The sequence below is a fragment of the Aedes albopictus genome, chromosome 2 (genome assembly GCF_035046485.1).
Source record: "Aedes albopictus strain Foshan chromosome 2, AalbF5, whole genome shotgun sequence".
NCBI classification, from domain to species: domain Eukaryota; kingdom Metazoa; phylum Arthropoda; class Insecta; order Diptera; family Culicidae; genus Aedes; species Aedes albopictus.
The window spans coordinates 467769752-467790972 of record NC_085137.1 but is presented as its reverse complement, the minus strand read 5'-3'; the positions used below and the strand labels follow the sequence as shown (position 1 = coordinate 467790972).

Sequence of the window (21221 nt, the reverse complement as noted above, 5' to 3'; positions counted from 1 at the left end):
GCTCAAAAACCTACATCTCTTCTCGACATTGCGTCAAGCGGCGATTAGGAAATTGAGTGTTTGTGGATGCCCCCAAGGGGGAGTCTTATCACCACTTTTGTGGAATCTCGTAGCAGATATTGAGGCAACTCAATAATAGCGGTTTTCCTACTTATGGTTTTGCCGACGACTACCTAACATTGTTAGTCGGTATGTGCATCAGCACCCTTTTCGACCTGATGCAAAACGCTCTTCAGGTAGTTGAGGGTAGGTGTCGCCAATATGGCCTTTCGGTAAATCCGAGTAAAACATCTATTGTTCTGTTCACGAAAATGCGAAACCGTAATGGCGTTCGACCTTTACGTCTCTTTGATTCTGAAATCAATGTGACTGAACAGGTAAAGTACGTTGGAGTAATTCTTGATTCCAAGCTTTCCTGAACACCTCATGTTGAGTTCAGAATCAAGAAAGCTTCGGGCAATGTTGGCGAACTTTTGGTACAGCTTGGGGTCTTAAACCCAAGTATATCAAATAGATTTACACAACTGTTGTTCGGCCAATACTGGCTTATGGATGTCTTGTGTGGTGGCAAAAGGGCGAAGTGAGAACGGTCCAATCAAAATTAGGCCATCTCCAAAGGATGTGCTTAATGGCGATGTCTGGTGCGTTCTCTTCAACTCCCACGGCAGCGCTCGAAGTTCTCTTTGACGTTGCTCCAGTACATATTCATCTCAAACAAGAAGCACTTTCTTGCACTTACCGTCTACGGGTACTCGGTCGACTAGAGGAAACTCCTGTGAACCGCACATCAACACACACATCGTTGTTCCCACTTTTGGTGAATTGGGACAAAATTGTCCTTGCTCCAAGTGATCTTACAATTGCTTGTAATTTTCCATATAGGACATTTTCCACGAAATTCCCTTCCCGGGAAGAGTGGACATCTGGATATCTGGAAAAATTATTTCCGACGGCATCGTATGTTACACTGATGCCTCCCTTCTCGAAGGTCGAGCAGGTGCTGGTGTTTATTCTCGTGAGCTAAGGCTGTATCAGTCTTACTCACTTGGTAGACACTGCACCGTTTTTCAGGCCGAAATCTTTTCAGGCTCTTATATCTCAAACAATTGCTATCCGAAGAAATCAGGAAATGAAATTTCGTTGTGCAACGGAAATCTAGGAGAAACTCTCAAAAGAAAACTTGAAGTAATTCCTGAAAAACGTCCAGAGAAATTCCAAAACAATTGCCACATTTATTTTCTATAAAACTAGCCTACTTAGTTTACACTGGAGATTCCAACGAATTTCCTTTAATAATTGCCAAGGGAATTCCTAAAGATTTTATTATAGCAATTAGCCGATTTCTATCAAAAAATATTTCATAGGAGGCGAAAAAAAATCCAATCAAATTTTTACAAGTATTCACAAATAAATTTACGAAAGAAATATAAAATAATATGCAGAAGAAGTTTCGGAAGGAATTTCCAATGAAGTGCGTGAGGAGTTTCCTACGGAAATGTGTTCCAAAGATCATGCCAGTGAAATTCTCAAATGAGTTGTTGAAAAAACTATCAAAGGAATTTCAGAAAAATTTCAAAAAAATTTGAATGAATTTTCGTGTAAATTCTAAAAAAATGCTTGAAAGAATTGCTGAAGATTTGTTTCAAAGAAATTCCCGAAGGAAATCTCTGAGAAATTTGTCGGAGGAATTTCCACAGTAATTACAGAAAAAACTTCTCCAACAAATGACCAAAAAAGTGTTCAAAAAACTTACCTGGTGAACTTACCTGGTGAACTCCGAAAAAAAAACTCGGAAGGATTGCCACTTTAAATCCGTAAGGAATTGCTGAAGAAGTTTGCATGGAAATACCGATGAAATTTTTAAAATATGTGCTAAAAGGGTTTTTTTTTGTGTGAAATTCTAAATATGCTACCAAAGAAATTCTCAAAGAAATTTCCGAAGAGGACCCAAAGGAGCTATTGAAGAAATAGCCAATTTTAAAGGAATCTCAATTGTATTCAAATTGCAAAGCACTTTGCAAATTATAATTAATTATCGGGCCAAATTTTTTGAGGAATTGCCGAAAGATTTTTTTTTTTTTTTGAAAACACCACTTTTTTGTATTTTACGTACTTTGTGAAAAGTTGGTAGATTTTAAGAATCATACTTACAATTGCTCGTGGTCATGTTATGTTCAACTGATAAAACAAAAGGACTGTCACTATTTACCCATCGAATGTCAATTGCGCTCTAGACTGTCGAATAAAGCGCCTCGCCCTTGTAGCAATTTAATGGTCAATTAGTTTTGTAGCGGATTTCAGATACGTCATAAAACCTAATACTTTTTATTATGATTTTATGATAGTTCTACGAATCTCTTCTAGTCTATTTGACAACAAATGTTACTTGGGCATAGTAATCCCACACTATTAACAAAAATTCCCTGCAACGTCTATAAAGGCAGTTTGAGCGAACTGTATCCTCTGAAGTAGATGTTAAACTAACATTCCTACCCTTTCTTAGCGATTGTAAGGACCTGGCCAGGTGCTTGTTTCAACCAACTCTAACATGTAGAAAAATGCGTTCATACCAAAGTTCTTCTAGCGACACTAGGTGTTAGACTTCTCAAAACACATGAAGCTGATCTTGATATAGCCACCCACGATGTATACAATCGCCTATACTATGCTATGCTATTTAGTAGTTTCCAAGATTTACTGAGATTTTAGTTCTCAAAAAATACAACACTACTCCAATCGATATTTTGAACATTTCATATTTATCCAAGCGGGTCGAGGCATCTGATCAGTAGATTTCCTCATTCTATAAAACAAAACATTCAAACCTAGCCTCCTAGGGTTCCAAAATTATGCAAGTCGAGTGAATTGGCTATAGTGACTGAAATGCCATTGAAACTGGCACCTCCTAGTAAAAAAATCCTAGATACGCCGCCAATGGGATTTATTTCTGGGGATCATCCAGAAAATACAGCAGGAACTCCTCCTGAGATTCCTGCATCATTACTTTCAGAGATTCTATCAAGAGTTCTTCCAGCTATTCCTGAACAAATCATACAGAGGCTCATTCAAGCGTTATACTGGCTTATCCACGTATATTCAGAAATACCTCCAGCATTTTCTCCAAGGATACATACTGGGATTTTTCCACAGTTCCAGAAATGCCTCCACAAATATTTTCTAGGAATTTGTTATCCGCTTAAGAGATTGTTCGGAATTCTCCCGCATTTTTTTTATAAAGAAAATCCTCCTGTAACTCTATCGAAAGATTTCTCCAGGAGTTCTTCTGAAGTTCCTCAATATTTTTTTTTTATAGTTACACCAATCATTTCCCACAAAGTTTCCCCCGATATTCTTCTATGAATTTCTTCAGTAATTTCTTCTGAAATTCATTCAGGAATTTGCCTGAGAATGCTTCAAAAATACCTTCATGGAATTCTACAGGAGTTAGACTAGAGATTTCTTCTAAAATTCTGACAGGGATTCTGTTAGTAGTTCCTCCATGGATTCCTTTTGAAATGTCTTCAGAGATTCCTTTCTAAATTGCACCAGGAACTCATTCATACAATCTTTCAAGGATTGTTTCAAAAATTTCCCTGGAATCTTAAGAAATTCTCTAGGGCTTCCTTCAAATATGGAATATATTTGAGAAGTTTTTCATTGATTCCTTCTGAAACTTTCTCTGAGATTACTTCAGATATTCTTCCAGAATGTCTTTTTGAAAGTCCCTCTGAAAGAACCGTAATGCGCATTTTATATTATATTATATTTTTTTTTTTATAATCGAGTTTTCCAGCCCTAGGCTGGTTAATCTCCGCATTCAGAAGTTCTTTCAAACAATGTTACAGAAATTCTTCCAGCCAGAAAATATTCCGGTGATCCTTCAGGAACTCGATCGGGTATTTCTTCACGAACGCCTCTGGAGATTTCATCGGGGACCATTCCATGGATTGCATGGAAAAAGTCCGCAGGAATGTGTCCAGGAATTACTTCAGGATTTTATCCAGAAAATCCAGCAAGAACTCTTTCTGCGATGCTTCCATTATTATTTGCAGTGATTCTCCAGAGAGATTCTAGCAAGAGTTCCAGTGCTTCCCTATGTATATATTATCAGAAATTCCTCCAGCATTTATGCCAAGGATGCCTATTATAATATTCTTACGGATTCAGAAAATTTCTCCACAAATTTTTTCCATGAATTTCTACAGCAAGTTCATTGCAAATTGCTGTAGAGATTGATATGATTCCTTCGGTTTGTTTTAAGAATTATGAATTTATGAAATCCTCCTGGTACTATATTGGAAGATTTCCCTAGAAATATTTCCAAAGTTTCTGAAAAAAAAATCTCTTAGAGTTCCAACAAACGTTTCCCAAGAAGTATCCCCTGGAATTACTACAGGAATTCCTGCAGAAATTTTTCCTGAGCCATCTTCAGGAATTTGCCCAGCGTTCTTTCAAAAATACCTTCAAGGATTTTTCCAAGGATTAGACTGGAGATTTCTCCAACAAATTTTCAGGAATTGTTTTAGTCCTAATTCTTCCATGAATTCAGGCCAAAATTTCTTCAGAAATATCTCTAGAGATACTTTCAATATTTTAAGGGTTTGTTTAGGAAATTTCAGCAAGAGGTTTTTTCAATATTCCCTTTTCAAATTCTAAGGAAATTACTCCAAGAGTTCCTCGGGAAATTCTTTACAGAGGTTCAGCTGAAATTCTTGTAGAGGTTCTATTTAAAACTGCTCCTGCGATTCCTTGAATTCTGTCAAAGATTCCTTCAGAGATTTTTTCAGCAGTTCTTCCAGAAAGTGCATACTCTGGAGAATTTTTTCAATTTCCAAAGGTGCTCCTTTAGGATATTCTGAAGGAATACCTGAAAGAAAGTTAGAAGATAGCTGTAGAGATTCCCAGAAGAAATTATCGAAAAAGAAGCTGGAAGATTTCTTGGACTGAAATCTCTGAAGCGACTTCTGAAGTAATCGCTGGAGCAATTCCTGAAATAATCCTTGGGGAATACCTGAAGGAATTACCTGGGATATCTTTGAAGGAATTCCTAAAAGAAAAAATGAATTCTGAAAAAAAAAGTCCAAGGAAAAACTCCGGGGGGAATTTCCGAAGAAATTTCTGGAGTAGTTTCCGAGGGAATCCCTGAAGATATTTGGACGTCCTTGAGGAAAAAGGACGTGCCAGTATAGGGGCGTTGGAAGCTATAAGTAACCAGCTGAGATTTACCATGACATTACTGCCTTCCATATCACACTTGAGGCTGTAAAATTGTCTTCTAGATATTGAAGTTCATACAAGATGTACAAAATTAAGTCAATATTATGCAATAGTGACGTAGTTTTAGTGAGGAATGTCTGAAACAGAAACCCCTGCCAAATTTGTTTCACACCCTCTATCTACACAGTTTTCTAAATTAAATTCCAACGAATTCATTAATCGATCGTGCAGATCGTCTAATGCCGACGCTTATCTCCATGAGAAAATCCCGAAACATTCGACCACCTCGCTCTAGCGGTCATCACCCACCAACTCCGAAAGACCGAAGGTCAAGACCCAGATCGTGCTCTCGCCAAACCCTCCCAAAACCGGTTCCAAACTCTCCTCCAGACGCGCAGAGAAAACACGTTTTCACCAACAACAACGCCTCCGGACTCGGACCTACCTGCCTTCCTCTCGCGCAAAAGCACGCTAATTTCGGGGCTCGTAGAAGCCTGCCCTCCTTTGCCGTTCGGGCGGACAATCCTGGGTCCGGTGATCGGTTCCTGGACCAATTGGTTTGGCGATCAAGTCAAGTGCTGCCAAGAACTGCTGCCGATACGGGCGAACAACGGACTCCATCAACGGCAACAACGGCGATCATCATCTTCTTCGCATATCTCCGCGATCCATTAACATAACACTTGCGGGTCACTCTCAAAGCACATATGGGATGCTGCACATTCAGTTGGATTTCAGCAACATCGTATGGTTTTCATAAATTGATATGTACGGAGAGGAGCGGAAAAAAAACTACACAAGAAGCCGCCTCATTCGATTTAACACTATTCGTCAGCTTGCAGCACTCTGGTTGGCTTTCTTCTTAATCTTCTCCGGCCACCGTCGTGGTTGGCTTCAATCATTTTGAGGTTATAATCGATAGGTGCACTTAACCATACATCACCGACAGCAGCGGTACGAATTCTTCTTCACGAATATACGGCGCACAATAATCGACATTCAGTAGTTGCATTACATTGTTGCACTGTTTGCTATTTTGCATGTAGCTAGGTATATCCAGACTTGAAAATGAAGTACGATACGAATTCTCAATAAATTCGACACTGACACAAGCGGTGACTCTTCACTGGGATATGCGGGAAACTTGATACTTCGCTGTTCATCGGATCTTCAATCCATTCCGATGAAAATCACTTCGGTTTTCGAACAAAGAACCATTGTCGGTTGACAAATCCACTGGATACAAGATTTCGCAGAATCGTATATTAGAATCGCTACTGAGTTGATCCGATCGGACAGCAGCGTAGATAACTGTATTGCACAAATGTGGGTCTTCCTATCACTTGAGATATCCCAACTTCAACTTCATCAACACAAACACACTGATAAACTGTTATCAATCCACAACTCACAGCCCGCGATCTCCTTATCTTTCACCCCAATCATCCGGCTCACAGACAACAAAGACAACGGACGCCCGGAGGCTTGGCTTGGAGTTCCAGGTACTCCTAAGGTACACAACCCTGAATAACATGCAAATTCGGACGGGACGGAACGCGAGCGCGCGCAAAAACACTGATATCTTCACGAACCCCACTTGAGGGGGCCCCGATAGCAGTTCGTCGAAACGAGAAACGAACGACTTGTGGCTCGGTCTGCACGATAACGAAGACTGACGGACGACGGGTAGCGGTTAGGCTCTCGCTCGCGGTTCCGCTGCAATTGTTGGGGGCTCCATCGGCTCGGCTATGCGCATGGGGAATGCCCCCGCGGCAAGCGGAGAAAGAGAGAAAATTATGACGAAGCCGTCGTCGTTCGGATGGGGTCGATCGCGATCGGTGTTCAACAGCGGAGATCGTTGGAGTCGGAGAGAAGTTGTTTTGAAGTTTTCTGCATGATGTTCGGTCGGTTCAGGGTCCAGCACGGTTCTCTGGTATGCGAGACGAACTGGATTTTCTTGTTTTGGATTGGAAGAGTTGAAGATGCATGGAAGCGATCGCGAAGCAAAAAAAAAAAAACCAAGAGATTGAAGACGCGTGAGACGCAGAGAGTAAAAGTGCAAAATATTTGATTAATCTCGGTTGAGAGATTTTTTTATGGGTCTATGGAGCCGATGGAGCATGGTGAGAGAAACACCGATAATAGCACAGATATGAACAGATAAAAAGACTGAATTTGTGACTCACTCATTAGCCACTTAAACAGAAAAAATGTCTAAGTTGAAGCAGAAAAAAAATATTTCAATCAAACGGAATTGGATTGAATGAAAAAATAAAAATAAATCATACACCAGAAAACCGAACATTTTTTCTCATTTATAAAGGTAAACCTCGATTATGTCGACATTTCAAATAAAATCGAACTTTACAAAAAAATCAAAGCATTTTTTTATTTTTTTAAATTGTATACCAAAATGTACCATGTAAAAATTGCATGAAAACAGAGTTTACGATAAAAAGCTCAGAGTTTTTGGCATATATTAGTCATTCTCACTAAATTGGTGGAGCCTCGTGGCCTTGCGGTTAGCGTCATCAAGCGTTACCATGCCATGAGATGAGGGTTCGATTCCCGCTCCGAGTGATGAAAACTTTTCGTAAGAAATGTATCTCCCTCGTATCCACTGGTGCTCGTAATGTACAGGGGGTGGCCAAAATGTTTTGGATAGCCAACTTTTTTTTTCTCTCACAAAAAAGTTCAATCCTTCCGGAATCCCCTTAGGAATTTTTGCTAGGACATTTGTATGAGTTTCTCAAGGAATTTCTCAAAAGGTTCATCTCAAAACTCGTTCACAGTTTTCCTCAGAAACTTCAACCGAAATTCTTCCTGCGATTCCTTAAGGGATTGTAATGGAAGCTATTTCAAGGATTACCACATAAGTTTATGCTTGTATCCCTTCTTGTATATCTTCAAATATTTCTGAAGGAATGGCTCCAGAAATATTGTCAGAATTTTTATTTAAGTTTTTTTTTATGTAGGGTATCGCGCTACTTGGGCGGTGGTTTTCTTCGTCTGTTATTTTCGTCTGTTTTCCACTGTAACTCGGTCAATTTTGAACCGATTGACTTGAAATTTTGTACACGGGTAGATACTATACCTATCTCACCGCATTCCAAGAATTGTGTCAATTGGTTCAAGATTGACTGAGTTATAGTGGAAAACAGACGAATATAGAAGCCACCGCCCAAGTAGCGCGATTCCCTATTGCTCCATTTATTCAGGAATTTGCTTGAGCATTTTTTTTTTTAATTCCTCTAGAAGTTCTCGAGAGATTCTTCTGGAAGTTCCTCCAGGGGTTTGCCCAATAGTTTCTTCAGAAATTTTTGCTCAGCAACTCCTCCGAAAAAAAAAAATCCAAGATTTTCTTCTCAGAGTTTCTAAAGACATCTCCTTCCGGAAGTTTTTTAAGGAAATACTTCGAACAATCCTCCAGGGATTTCTCCAAAACTCCGTCAGGGATTCCTACATGAATTCTTCAGTAATTTTGTGCAATTTCTGGAAGAAATCCTCCAAATATCCAAGAAGGAAAATTAGAATAAATTCTGCAAGACATCTCAAGAGAAATTTCAAGAGCAATTTCGAAATAAAAATCTTGTATGAGTTTCTGCAGGAATCACTGAAGGAATTTCTCATAGCGCTCTAGAAAACCTGAATTTCCAAAGCAATTCTTGTTTGATTTGTACACACATTTTTGAATAATATCGGAAAATCTCTGCGAAAGACTTTGAAATAAATCCGTTGCTGAAACTCCAAAAGAAATCTCTAAAACTTTGAAGAAATCTCTGGAGGTAAAAATATGCTAGGTACATATCCCAGCTGGAAATTCTGAAAGAAACCCTGAAGGAATTTTTGAGGAAAACTTCAGTAAAATCCCTGTATAAATCTCCGGAAGTACTTTTTACTAAACTTTTTACTAAATAATTTGAAATGATATCCGAAGAAGGATATTTTAGGAACACCCAGGAGAAATACTTGGATGAACTTCTCGGGAAACGCTTGGAGGAGTTAATTTGGAAAATTATTGTTAAATTTGTGAAAAAAATCTAGAGAAATGCATTAATACAATGTATGGAGGATTATAAGAAAGTATTCCTGGAAAAATCTATGGACCAAATAAAAAAAATCCTGTCTGTGTCACTTAAAGTAGTAATGCATGAATCTATGGAGGAATTCCTGCATAATTTTCTGGATGAATCCATGAAGAAATTTCTGAAAACATAAATGTGGGATTTTTCACTGGAATTCCCAGAGCAATTCCTTATAAAATCTTTGTGGACTGAATGAATTATCTTGGACATTTTCTGAAGAAACCAATGGAAGAATTTATTAATGAGTCTTTGAAATATTTCTAAAGAAATCTTTGAAGAAAATTCTGAAGATATCCCTGGAAAAAATTCCGAAGATTTTTTTAAACAATGTATCCTCAGAAGAATTTCTAAGGCAAGTTCTGATGGAGTTTCAGAAGGAACCCATAGATCCCCCGAGCAACGTAGAAGAATTCTTGGAGAAATGCATCAGGGAATATCTGAAGGAATACCAGAAGAAATTTCTTAAAGCATCCCTAGAAGATTTTTTGAGAAAAAAAAACGCCGGAGGAGTTTCTGAAACAAATCTGATTAAAGCGCATGCATTTTACGTCGAGGACCTGGAATCGAATCACATTACCGACAAACTCACACAATGTGAGTTCTTCCTTCGGAAGGGAAGTGAAGCGTGGGTCCCGAGATGAACTAGTCTAGGGCTAAATATCTCGTTAATACAGAAAAAAAAATCTTGATAGATTTTAAGACCAACTTTCCGGACTAATAATTGATTCCACTGATTGATTTTGGAAGAAATCCATAGTAGATTCATTTGGACTTGAAGACCTTAGGTATATTTGTGAAGGAATCTCTAAGGAAATAATTAAAGGAAACTCCAGAGTAATTTTCAAAACAAATCTGGAATCCTTGTGAGAATTTTTAGAGCAGTAGACATAGATTCTATTATAAAGTTCTCCTATAAAGTTATATTATAAAGGAATCCCTTTTGAAAAGTCTTCCACTGATTTCTTTTGAAAGTTCCTCAGGTGATCCTTCAGATCTTTCTCTGGAAAAGCTGCTATAGGTTTCCTTGAATAAACCCCCATTCTTTCAGGATTCCGTACGGGATTTTTTTAGGAAAGCATCCACAAATTCCTTTAGAAATGCTTATAAAACGTTTTCATAAGTGTAACAAAGAATTCTTCTACGAAGTCTGGCATGAATTGCTTCAGAAATTCTCCCATGATTTTTCACAAATCAGTTCAGAGATTGTTTGAGAAATTCACTTCTGAAATTCCTCAATTTTTTTTTTACAAATAATTATCCAAAAAATTATCCAAAAATTCGTTCAGAGATTCCTTCAAAAACTTAATAAGACATTTATTCAGAAATTTCTCCAGAGATTCCTTCAATAAAACATTCAGCAATGCCTTCAGAAACCATTCCAGAGTTGTTCAGAAAATGTTTTAAAAGCTCCTTCACAAATTTGTACTGGTGTTACTTTGGAAATACTTCCAAGGATTTCACCAGAAATTCCCACAGCAACTTTCAATTTCTCCAGAAATTCCACCAGGGATTCCTCCAGAAGGTTCACAAAGAGTTGTGTGAGAAAGTTATGTATGAGTGTCTAAGGAAATTCTTCCAGTGATTTCTTTAAAAAACCTTCAAAGATTAACCTTATTATTTCGAGACTTTTGTTTATATTGTTTGCCAAAAAAATACTTTAGAAATTCCTTTAAGCATTCTCTCATAGGATTTATTCCAAAAATTTCTCCGGAATTCGCTTTGTAAATAGTCACAGGGATTTTATTCTGGAAAATCTGAATTTCTGCCAGAAAATCTACCTAGGTTCCCTCAGAAATTCCTCCAGGGACTCTTTAAAAAAATGTGAGATCCCATTTGCGAATTTTTTGCATTCTGGATTACTATAGAAACTGCCCTAGGGGCTCCTTCACAAATTTTTCGAGAGATTCCTTCATAAATTTTCCCATGGCTTTTATTATAAATTTGATTAATAATGTCTCCAGAAATATGTCCAGATTTTCCTCCACAGATTTCTTTACAAATTTCTCGAAAAATTACTTAAAAAAACTTCCACAGATTTTTAGATATTTCTTTCATGGACCCTTGCTGAAATCCACCCCAGGTTTGTTTCAAAAAATATTTCACGACTTTTTGAAAAATCTCCCAGGGATTCTCAAAGAAATTCTTTCAGGGACTCCTTTGGAAACTCCACGTAAAATTTAACCCTTTGAAGACGGATAGTTTCGCTACTGCTGCCGCAACCTCGTTGGTCTTGAAAGCATTTGTTATGCTCATTTTCAACGTTGGGATCAATATGACCCCTCCGACTGCGAAGGATTAATCCTAAAGAAATTCAGTCATAAATTCGTTCACAAAATCTTCTAGGGATTCCTTTAGACTTTTAAAATTCCTCCATAAAGACTCCTCCAAGAACTCCATAAGAAAGTCTTGCACGGATAGCTTTCAAAAACGTTGCATATATTCCTTTAGAAAATGCTTCTATATTTCTTTCAAAAAATCTTGCATACATTGTTCTAGAAATTGATCTACGTATTTCTTCATTTTTTCATAGATCCCTTCAAAGCATTCATCTAGGAAACCTTCCATGAACTTTCTCAAAAATACTCCATAGGTTTTTTCAGAAAGTTCATGAAGCATTCTGAATAATTATCTCCAGGGATTGCTTAAGAAATTCTACAAGAGATTATTGAGGAAATTTCCAAGATTTCTTCACGTTTCTTTCGATATTCCTTACAAGACATTTCTCTCTCAAAAATTGCTCGAAGCATTTCTTAAGAAAGTTTTAGGAAATCCTCCAAGGCAGGGGTTTTCAGACATTTCGGCTCGCGGTGCACTTTTTGGAAATGGATCGCTCCGCGGTGCACATGTTCATTATTGTTAAAAAAAGAAACAATTCCAAATTCGTCAAAAAGCTGTCGTATTTTTCATAGCAATTCCAAGGTACATACACTTGTCATCAGTTTTTCCTCCACCAATTATGACACTGTCTTACGTTTTTTAATCACTTATCTGAGCATAGTGAAGTGACACAGTTATTAGATTTGGAATATTTCTTGCTCAGAATGTTTCTGGAAACGTTCAGACAAGATCTTTATAAATGCTTAACGAAATCTTGAGCCAAATGAGTGGTGTTTTGTTTTCAAAAACCTCGGTAAAGTCCTTCCAAGAATACTGAATTATTTCTAGCAGTAGCGTCTCGTAACTTAACTTTTAGCCTTTTAAACGCTTCTAAAACTGGAATTTGCGAATAATCAGGATCAGAATCAAATTGAAAATGGGCGGAATTGACAACTTTCGTAATTTTGTACAAATTACGAGCTAATTTGATGATAAAATTCAAGAATTTACGTTCGTTGGACAGGTAGGTTTGAGGTTAGGGAATCGCTACTAGAATTTTTTGATAGACGTTTTTCCAAGACATTCACTGGATTTCTGAAAAATTTCTAGCAAGACACTTAGCAGCTTTATTTTCAGAACTTTGGCATATATTGATAAAATTTTTGATAAATTTCTGCCAGGCCATCTTGTCAATTTGGAAGGATTGGTGTGTTCTTCTGATTTCGAGATCAGTGGTATTAAGCAAAGCCACAGAAATATTAGCAAGATTTCTTCTGAGATTTTTTAGCGCATTCATTGAAGATACATTGCAGATGCCTTGTAGGGTAGGTACTTGTGAACATCCATTACGAGTTCTTGGAAAAATATGATATTTATTAGAAGAGTTTTGGCAGACTTGTTCCATGATTCTTCGCGAATATCTGAGACGGTTTTTGCTGGATTCAAGATTAACTCGCCGGCTGGAATAATGGAAATTACTCTCAACCCTTGGATCACCTTACAATAGTTCAGTTGTTCTAATTAAGTCGAATTATTTTTCATGAAATAAGTAATGGATTTAAATTAAAACCTAAATATGCAAGACTTTTTTGAAGTGCTGCGGTGCACTTGTCATGGCTTCGCGGTGCACCAAGTGCACCGCGGTGCACGATCTGAAAACCGCTGCTCCAAGGATTGCTTCAGGAAATTTTCTACAGATTCTTTCAGAGATTCTTATAAGGATTCTTACGGAAAGGCTGGAAGAAATTCTTGCAGATATTCTTGCAAAAATTCACACAGCAATTTCATCAGAAATTCCGCCGGATATTCTTCTATGTATTTTCAAAGAAATTCCATCATTCTTTCTTTCCTTTAAATTTAATATTTACCTTTATTTTATTATTTGTCGGATTAGTGATAGTCAAGATGACAAAACGTACCTGAAATAAAAAAAAAGAAATTAAAAATTAATACGTTATATTTTGATGATGGTGTAAAATGTAGATTTTATTTTAAAAGTTTTGGATTACGAAAGAGAATTATGGAATAAGGTTTTATTGGAACCCCATGAAAAAAAAACGACAAAGTTTATTGGAGAAATTTTCTGAATGATGGATTTATGTGTGTGAAAATGTCTCTGGTTAGCTCAGTGGTTGAGGCTATAGATTGCCGATCCTGAGACGACTGGTTCGATTCCCGTTTTAGTCGGGAAATGTTTCTCGATTCCTTGGACATAGTGCAACACCGTGCTTGCCTCATAATATACAAGTTCATGCAATGGCAGTTAAAGAAAGCCATTCAATTAACAATTGTGGAAGTGCTCAAAGAACACTTTTTTTTGTCTCTATTAAAGAGATTTTCAGCCCTAGGCTGGTTCATCTCTGTCAGAGAACACTAAGTTTAAGAGAGGCAGACCAAGTTTCAGTGGGAACGTATAGCCATACAGAAGAATAAGAAGAAGTGCGTGAAAATGTATAGTAGCATTCATTGTGGAGCTTCCAGAAGGATTTATTCAGCTATAACAAAAGAGTTATAGGGTGGTATATGTATATTGCTATCAAAATAAAAAAAAATTGCTTGCAGTTTTTCTTAAAAAAATCATACATTGGTGCCTGGCGGAAATTAGAAACAAAGCTTCAAATATACCATAAATGGATTGCTCGAATAAAAAAAATACTGAAATCAATTTAGCAAAAAATAAAAAAATAAATAAATAAATGATTTCTGGAGAAGTTACTAATTAAAATTATTGGATAAATTCTAGGGAAGATTTATAGAATAATTCTAATAATCATAACAATCAAAATTTTTTTCAAGATAAAATTCTGCACAAACGTGAAGTACTTCTGGCAAAACGAAATTAAAGAAGAATAATTTCAACAGGCAATGCAACTTTCTGAAAAAATACGTTGAAAATTGCAGCGAAGCTCGTCGACACATGTTTGGTGAATTTTTCAAATTTTGGATGCTTGGATTTCGCTGATATACTGAAGAAGTTGGGAAGAGGTTTTTGGAGAATTCCTACACATTTGGCAAACAAGATTTTATTTGGCTCAAGACAAAAACTATTATTTGCTTGTCGTAGATTGAAAAAAAAAACTAGAATTACGATCTTGACGCTGGAGATATCACGGTATCACGCTGCAAATACCTGTTCGAATCCGGTGCACGTTACATTTATTTTTATCTGCCATTCATTGATTGCTAAATTAAAATTCGCTGACCATGAAAATATCCATATGAAATAGTTTTTGCTAAAATGACAAAAAAAAACCTTGGCACATCAAGTTACTGTAGAGAACTTCTAAGAACTTGAAAGTTCCAATAAAGTTGAGAGTAGTTTAGCCCTTTTTTCTTAGTTTTCAAGCTGCTTAAGGGGCTCACATGTGCGAAGTTCCAGAATGGCTCATTGTAAGCCTCTTAAGCAACCAGAAAGTTCCATTCGGAAATTCGTGGAACTTGAAAGCGCATTTCATCATGAGAAGCGGACATTTTGGTTACTTGGATATGCTCCTAAATTGCTGTACTTGGAAAACCTTGCAATTACGGAACCGATTAATTTCATTCTTTTTGTTATACCTAATTCGTGCCCACTTATAAATAAAAAAAAAATAAAAAAATAAAAAATACTAGAATATGAAACAAAATAAACTGGGCTTCATTCCTTTGTTTTGCGTAGGATAAAAATAAAAGCGTATATGCCCAGAAGGGTAACAGGAATCTTATCAGCTAGGAAAGGGAAAAGCAAAAAATGGTTATAAAGTTTGCGCTAACTGTACCACTTTACGACATTTTTTTTCTGAAAATTAATCATCACATCATAAAACCAATTATTAAATTGCATCCCACAAGATTATGTAGAAGCAATAAAACAAGGAATATGAATGACTTCAATATTTCGGCTAATAAAAAAATATTTTGGGGAAGCTCCTTCATGAATTATTTTTCCAAGATTTTTTTTATTACCATGGAAGGGGCATTTTTGCATTCTTCAGTTCAGCAAGACTCTTTCTAAAGATTCAGAATGTATTCCTTCTCATGTGCTCCTTTAACATTTTCTCCACGATTTCCTCCAGAGACAAAGCCATTCCTCCAGGATTTTTTTTCGGGAGTAGGTAAAAATTTTCCGAAAATTTTATGGAATCAAGATTTTCGGATGATTTCCTAGAATGATTTCAACGAGAATAATTGTTGTAATTCCCCAGGTAACATTTCCACCCATGTATTGCATATCTCTGGAAATTTCTTCAGGGATTTCTCCATGAATTCTTTTAGGATTTTTTCTTGGGTTTCTTCAGGAGTTTCTAAAAAAACATAAGATTTATCTTGAAACAAGTCCATGTTTTTTGTTTTAAAGAAACTTCTCCTGAGATTCCTCCAGCGATTGTTTATAAAATTCCTTCAAGGATTGCTAAAGAAGTTTGTGCATGTATTCTTCCAACATTGCTTCGGGAATTCTTCTTGAAATTTCGAAAGAAATTATTTGAGAAATTTCTAAAAGGGCTTCTCCAGCAACACCTCTAGAGATTTCTCCAAAAGAATAGAATTCCTCTACGGTTTTTCTTTAGAAATTCAAAAATGCTTCAAGGGACTCTTTTTGCAAACATTGTTAGAATTCCTTCAGAGGTTCCTTCAGGCATTTATTTAGCAATTCCTCAATAAAACTCTCAAAAGATTTTTTAGAAAGTCACTCGAGAGTTTCTTCAGAAATACATCCGGATATTCGTCGAAAGGATTGCTTAGGATTAATTCAGATCTTTTTCAGGGATTCTTACAGAAATTTCTTCCGGAGATAGTACAGGAATTTCTCCAAAGATTCTCTTAGCAAGTCTTGGGAGAAATTATTCAAGAATTTATGTGGTGACATTTTCGAGTAATTTTTCAAGAAATTCTGCTATGAAAACTTGCAGAGAGTTTTACAGTTCTTCCAGGTATTCTTTCAAAGATTTTTCCACAAACATATTTATTTTTTTCAGAAATGTTTAAAGTGGTTCTCTTAGGAATTTCTCTAGTATTTTTATTTTGTCTCTGCAGGATTAAAATCTGAAATTTCTCCAGCTAGTACTTTGAACATTTTTGTGGAGAAATCTCATCAGATTAGAATTAGGGTTAGAAAGTCTCATTAGAAAGAATCATTCAGAGATACCTCCACGAGATCAGAAAATCCTTAGAAATTTGATGAAGATCTTTTTTAAGTAATCCATCAGTACATTTGTCTGCACTTTCTGCACACATTTTCAAAATGATGTATACAGAAATTTATCTACGTATACGGAACTAAGGAGGTATCTGAAGAAATTTCTTCGGGTATTCTCTCAGGGATAACTTCGGACGAGAAATCCCTCCAGGATTTTTTTAAGAATATCATAAGGGAATCTTCCAAAGGAATCACTCAGACTTTTCTAGGGATGGATTCCTGCAGACGTTTTTCCAGCAATTTTTTATGCAATTTTTGGAATTTTTGAAGGAATTTCAGGAGATATTTTGGAAAAATCCTTATAATAATTTCTGCAGAAATCTTTTAAGGAATTTATCAAGGGATTCACATAGAAAAATATCTGAAAAAGAAACTCCTTGGAAAAACTCCTGTAGAATTCTTAAGAAATCCCTTAAATTCTGAAGATGTCTTTGAAACTATTTTAGAATTGATTCGAGCAAGAATTTTCGAAATATCTCTGGCAGAATTTCTAAAGAAAGTTTCCCTGGGATATTCTTGAAAGAATCCCAGATGAAAATTCTGTAGACTTTCCAAGAGGAAGTTCATGAATTCCTAAAAAAGTTTATTGAAGATTTCTCAGGAAAAGTTCTGGAGAATTCCATTGATAACATTCTTGTAGAATTTCCTCAAGCTATTACTGAAACATTCTTTGTATCTGATTTCTGATAGAGTTCCTGCACAAATACCTGGAGAAACGTCTAGATAAGCTTCTGTAAAGATCCTTCAAAAACACACACACTTTCTAAAATTATTGCAATAAAAATGCATAGAAAATATGTCTGAATAATTTCTCTAAAGAATTTGTGGACAAATTCATAGGGTTATCCTTCAGAAGATCGGCTCCAGAGGCACATTTTTATTTGAATTTCAGTCCTGAGCCCCCATGGTGCTGCAGCGGTCCGCATTTAAAGAACTCCATTCTGGGCGATTGCCAGCCATCGCCTTGACCTGTGGCCAGGTCAAATTTCTGCCGACTTTCTTCATTTCCTTGTACAGGCTGCGCCACCATGAGCATCTGGGCCTGCCTCTGCTGCGATGTCCAGCTGGGTTCCAATCTAACGCTTGTTTGCAGGTTTCGTTCCCGCCCCTGCGAAGAGTGTGACCATTCCACCTCCACTTTTGCTCCTGAAATTTTGTTGCTCTCGGCTTTTGTTGAAATCGACGGTGGAGATCCGTTTGTGAGGCCACCATGCACGAATTATATACCGCAGGCATTTATTAATGAATACGTGCGGCCGTTGAATGTTCTCCGATGATACATACCAAGTTTCACTGGCGTACAGCACAGATTTTACGTTCGAGTTGAAATGTCGGATCTTGGTGCGTCGGCTAATCTGATTGCTGTTTCATGCATATCTTAAACTCAAAAAAGCAGCCCTCGCCTTCTTGATCCGTGCACCTATGTCGATCTTGGTGCCGCCATCGGCCGCCATTTGGCAACCAAGATATTGGAAGCTTTCATCATTTTCCACTGCTTGCTCAGCTACCGTTAAGCTGGAAGGGTTGTCCGTGTAAACACGATTTGGTCTTGTAGTCGTTGATGGTTAGACTTATCGCCGAGTAGCGATGGACTAGATCATCGCGCTCATTCCGCAAATCAGAGCGCCGTTGAGCCAGGAAAGCAATATCATCAGCCAGTTCGAAGTCATTTAGATGCTCCATGGTAATGGGCTGTCACAGCAAATACGATCTCTGCACGAAAATGCCTCGTCCTGTGCTTCAATGAGGCTGCTGATTCTTTTCAGGGACACCCTTACACCTGAGAACTCAGGCAAAATAAAATTTCAAATTATGAAACCTAGTATTTATTGCGAAAAAAAGAAAACACTCATCAAAATTCTGAAACAGTCTGGTCTATAGAAGCCGAGTAAACCACCAAGAAGCCTCCCTCACTATTGCTCTTGGCTTCACGAGTTCTGTTCTGATTCGCCATTCCAGACGTTGCCCCAGCTCAGAGGTTATCTGAAAACGTGATCTCTTCCTTAGTGCAGCGAAAGGGACGGAGAACGCGGAATTTCCGAATCGCTTGCAGTCCACCATGTCAATCTGGGATCCACATCCAGCACCACAGTACATATAATGATGATGATCTTTAATCTTTCTAGTGCTGCTCTTTGGCAGCAGCGTCGTCACCGCCGACGACCGAAGAGCCCCAGCTCTGCAATTTGGTCAGAATATCGTAGTGTGAATGAGATCGCTACCCGGGGGTCTGTGTTGGTTCAGCAGCCTTATGCCGCTGGCCAGCAGAGTGTTGTCAAGATCGACTGCGGACTGCAGCAGAGCCGTCGGTCACATCACAGAGACGGAACCCAAATTATCGCCATTAATCAAGCGGATTGCTACAATTATTGCATGCGGCTGCTGCGGCAGCAGCAGCGATGGTAGAACATAATGGAAGACCGCTACAAAGCTACACAGCAATGATGATATTCTTTGGTAAACCACCGAGCAGAACGGTACAAAATCTCACATGTAGAAACTAATTGAAACGAAGAATTGTTCGGAAGGTCAGGGATCCGACGGCGTTCACCACAACCAATGTCTCGGATCACGATCACCTCTAGACTCGTTCGGACACGGATGATCAATTAACGTTCCCGTTAAAATGTCACCGGGCAAACTTGTTTGCATATCTCAGACTCACATAGACTGGCTGATACGATGGACGATGTTGAAAGATCACAATCTTTGGCTCGAGAGCTGATGACGAGTCGTGCGTCGCCCAGCACCCGCAACGCTGCTTATCTTCCCGATGTCTACCTACAAATAATGAGGACCAATCGCTATCAAAGGAGTAGGCATATACAGGGTGTTAGGTTCCTGAGTGCAAACTTTTTAAAGGGTGATAGAGGACCATAAATGGAGAAAAAAATTGTTCTACGCATATGGTCAAATCTCAATCGTTACGTAGTTATTGAACTTCCCATGTTTATGACTCTTATTGCCTTAACTGGCAATAACTTGAAAATGGTCAAATTTATCGAAGTTTTTTCACCCTTATTCGAAAGATTATTGAATTTTCTAACAAATGGCATCTTTGAATCGATTGGTTTGGTTAAATAAGTAAGTTGTACAGAGAAAAATAGCTACAAATAGCGTATTTTTATTGGTTTTTGTCAATTATCTTAGAAACATGCGTAATAAATTAAAATTCTTTCTTTGGCAAAGTTGTGGCTCCTGTTCTACTCTACAATTCGTTCTTTGACACCAAACTTCTATCTCTTATCGTTTTGTTGCAATTTCGGTTTTAACATCGCATTTCAGATCATAAATTTGCAACTGTCATGGGAAGCACTTTTTTGCGCATTGTGCCGCACATTTAAATCAAAATTGCAAGAAAACGATAAGAGCTAGAAGTTTGGTGTCAAAGAACGAATTGTAGAGTGTAACAGCGGCCACAACTTTGCCAAAGAAAGAATTTTAATTTATTACGCATGTTTCGAAGATAATTGACAACAACCAATAAAAATACACTATTTGTAGCTATTTTGCTCTAGAAAACTTAGTTATTTAACTAAACCAATCGATTCAAAGATGCCATTTGTTAGAAAATTCAATAATCTTTCGAATAAAGGTAAAAAAACTTCGATAAGTTTGACCATTTTCAAGTTATTGCCAGTTAAGGCAATAAGATTCATAAACATGGGAAGTTCAATAACTACGTAACGGTTGAGATTTGACCATATGCGTAGAACATTTTTTTTCTCCATTTATGGTCCTCTATCACCCTTTAAAAAGTTTGCACTCGGGAACCTAACACCCTGTATATGCTGATTGCAACATGGCCGTCGTCAGCTTAGGTCTTATCTCTGGCGTTATGGCCCGAATACCACAGAACTCGCCTTAGTGTTTTATGATCTTCCACAGTTAATAATTAGGAGCTTTCTTTATCAATTGACCATTTTGCACTCGTATACTGTATGACAGGAAAAATGGATGATATACTATCAGGAATCGAACCCGTCACTCTCAGCATCGCGTTTGATGAATATCCACGCGTTTATCGGGGGGGCGTTCAATGTTCCACATGGAAGGAGTTGTTTGCAAAAGCTGATGTACAAAGTGATGTACATATGATGTGATGGTACAGCACAGTACAAACACACATTTGCTTCAACTCGCGGTTTGCAACAATAATGGCCGAATAAGTAAATATTTTGATACGTCGTCCATCGTTGATAGTCGGACATAAATCCTCAACGCTACACGCTGGCGCTGCGTTTGATTGGGTACAAGAATGCATACGGTGTTAAACATCGGTGACGAAGAAAAAAGGCCGGTCACGCTTCGTTCGAATGTGTTGTACACCGTGTTTTGATGGGTTGTAAAACGATACTGATGATTTGCTGATAAGTATGTTGGACATGAGCTGAACAAATTGGATGGAGGCGTTCTCTTTAAACGCA

General features: G+C 37.6%; 1 non-coding gene across 2 annotated transcripts in view; it reads right to left on the bottom strand.

Moving 5' to 3' along the window:
- The window catches only part of LOC109418038 (uncharacterized), a 462219-nt gene that overhangs the window by 325753 nt on the left and 115245 nt on the right, over positions 1–21221 (bottom strand). The window contains exon 1 of one of the 2 annotated variants that reach the window (XR_009998069.1): positions 5663–7298. The exons of the other annotated variant lie outside the window; for it this stretch is intronic. This is a non-coding gene — a transcript (uncharacterized LOC109418038). Of the gene's footprint in view, positions 1–5662; positions 7299–21221 lie in introns of those variants that run through there. 2 annotated transcript variants of the gene reach the window in all.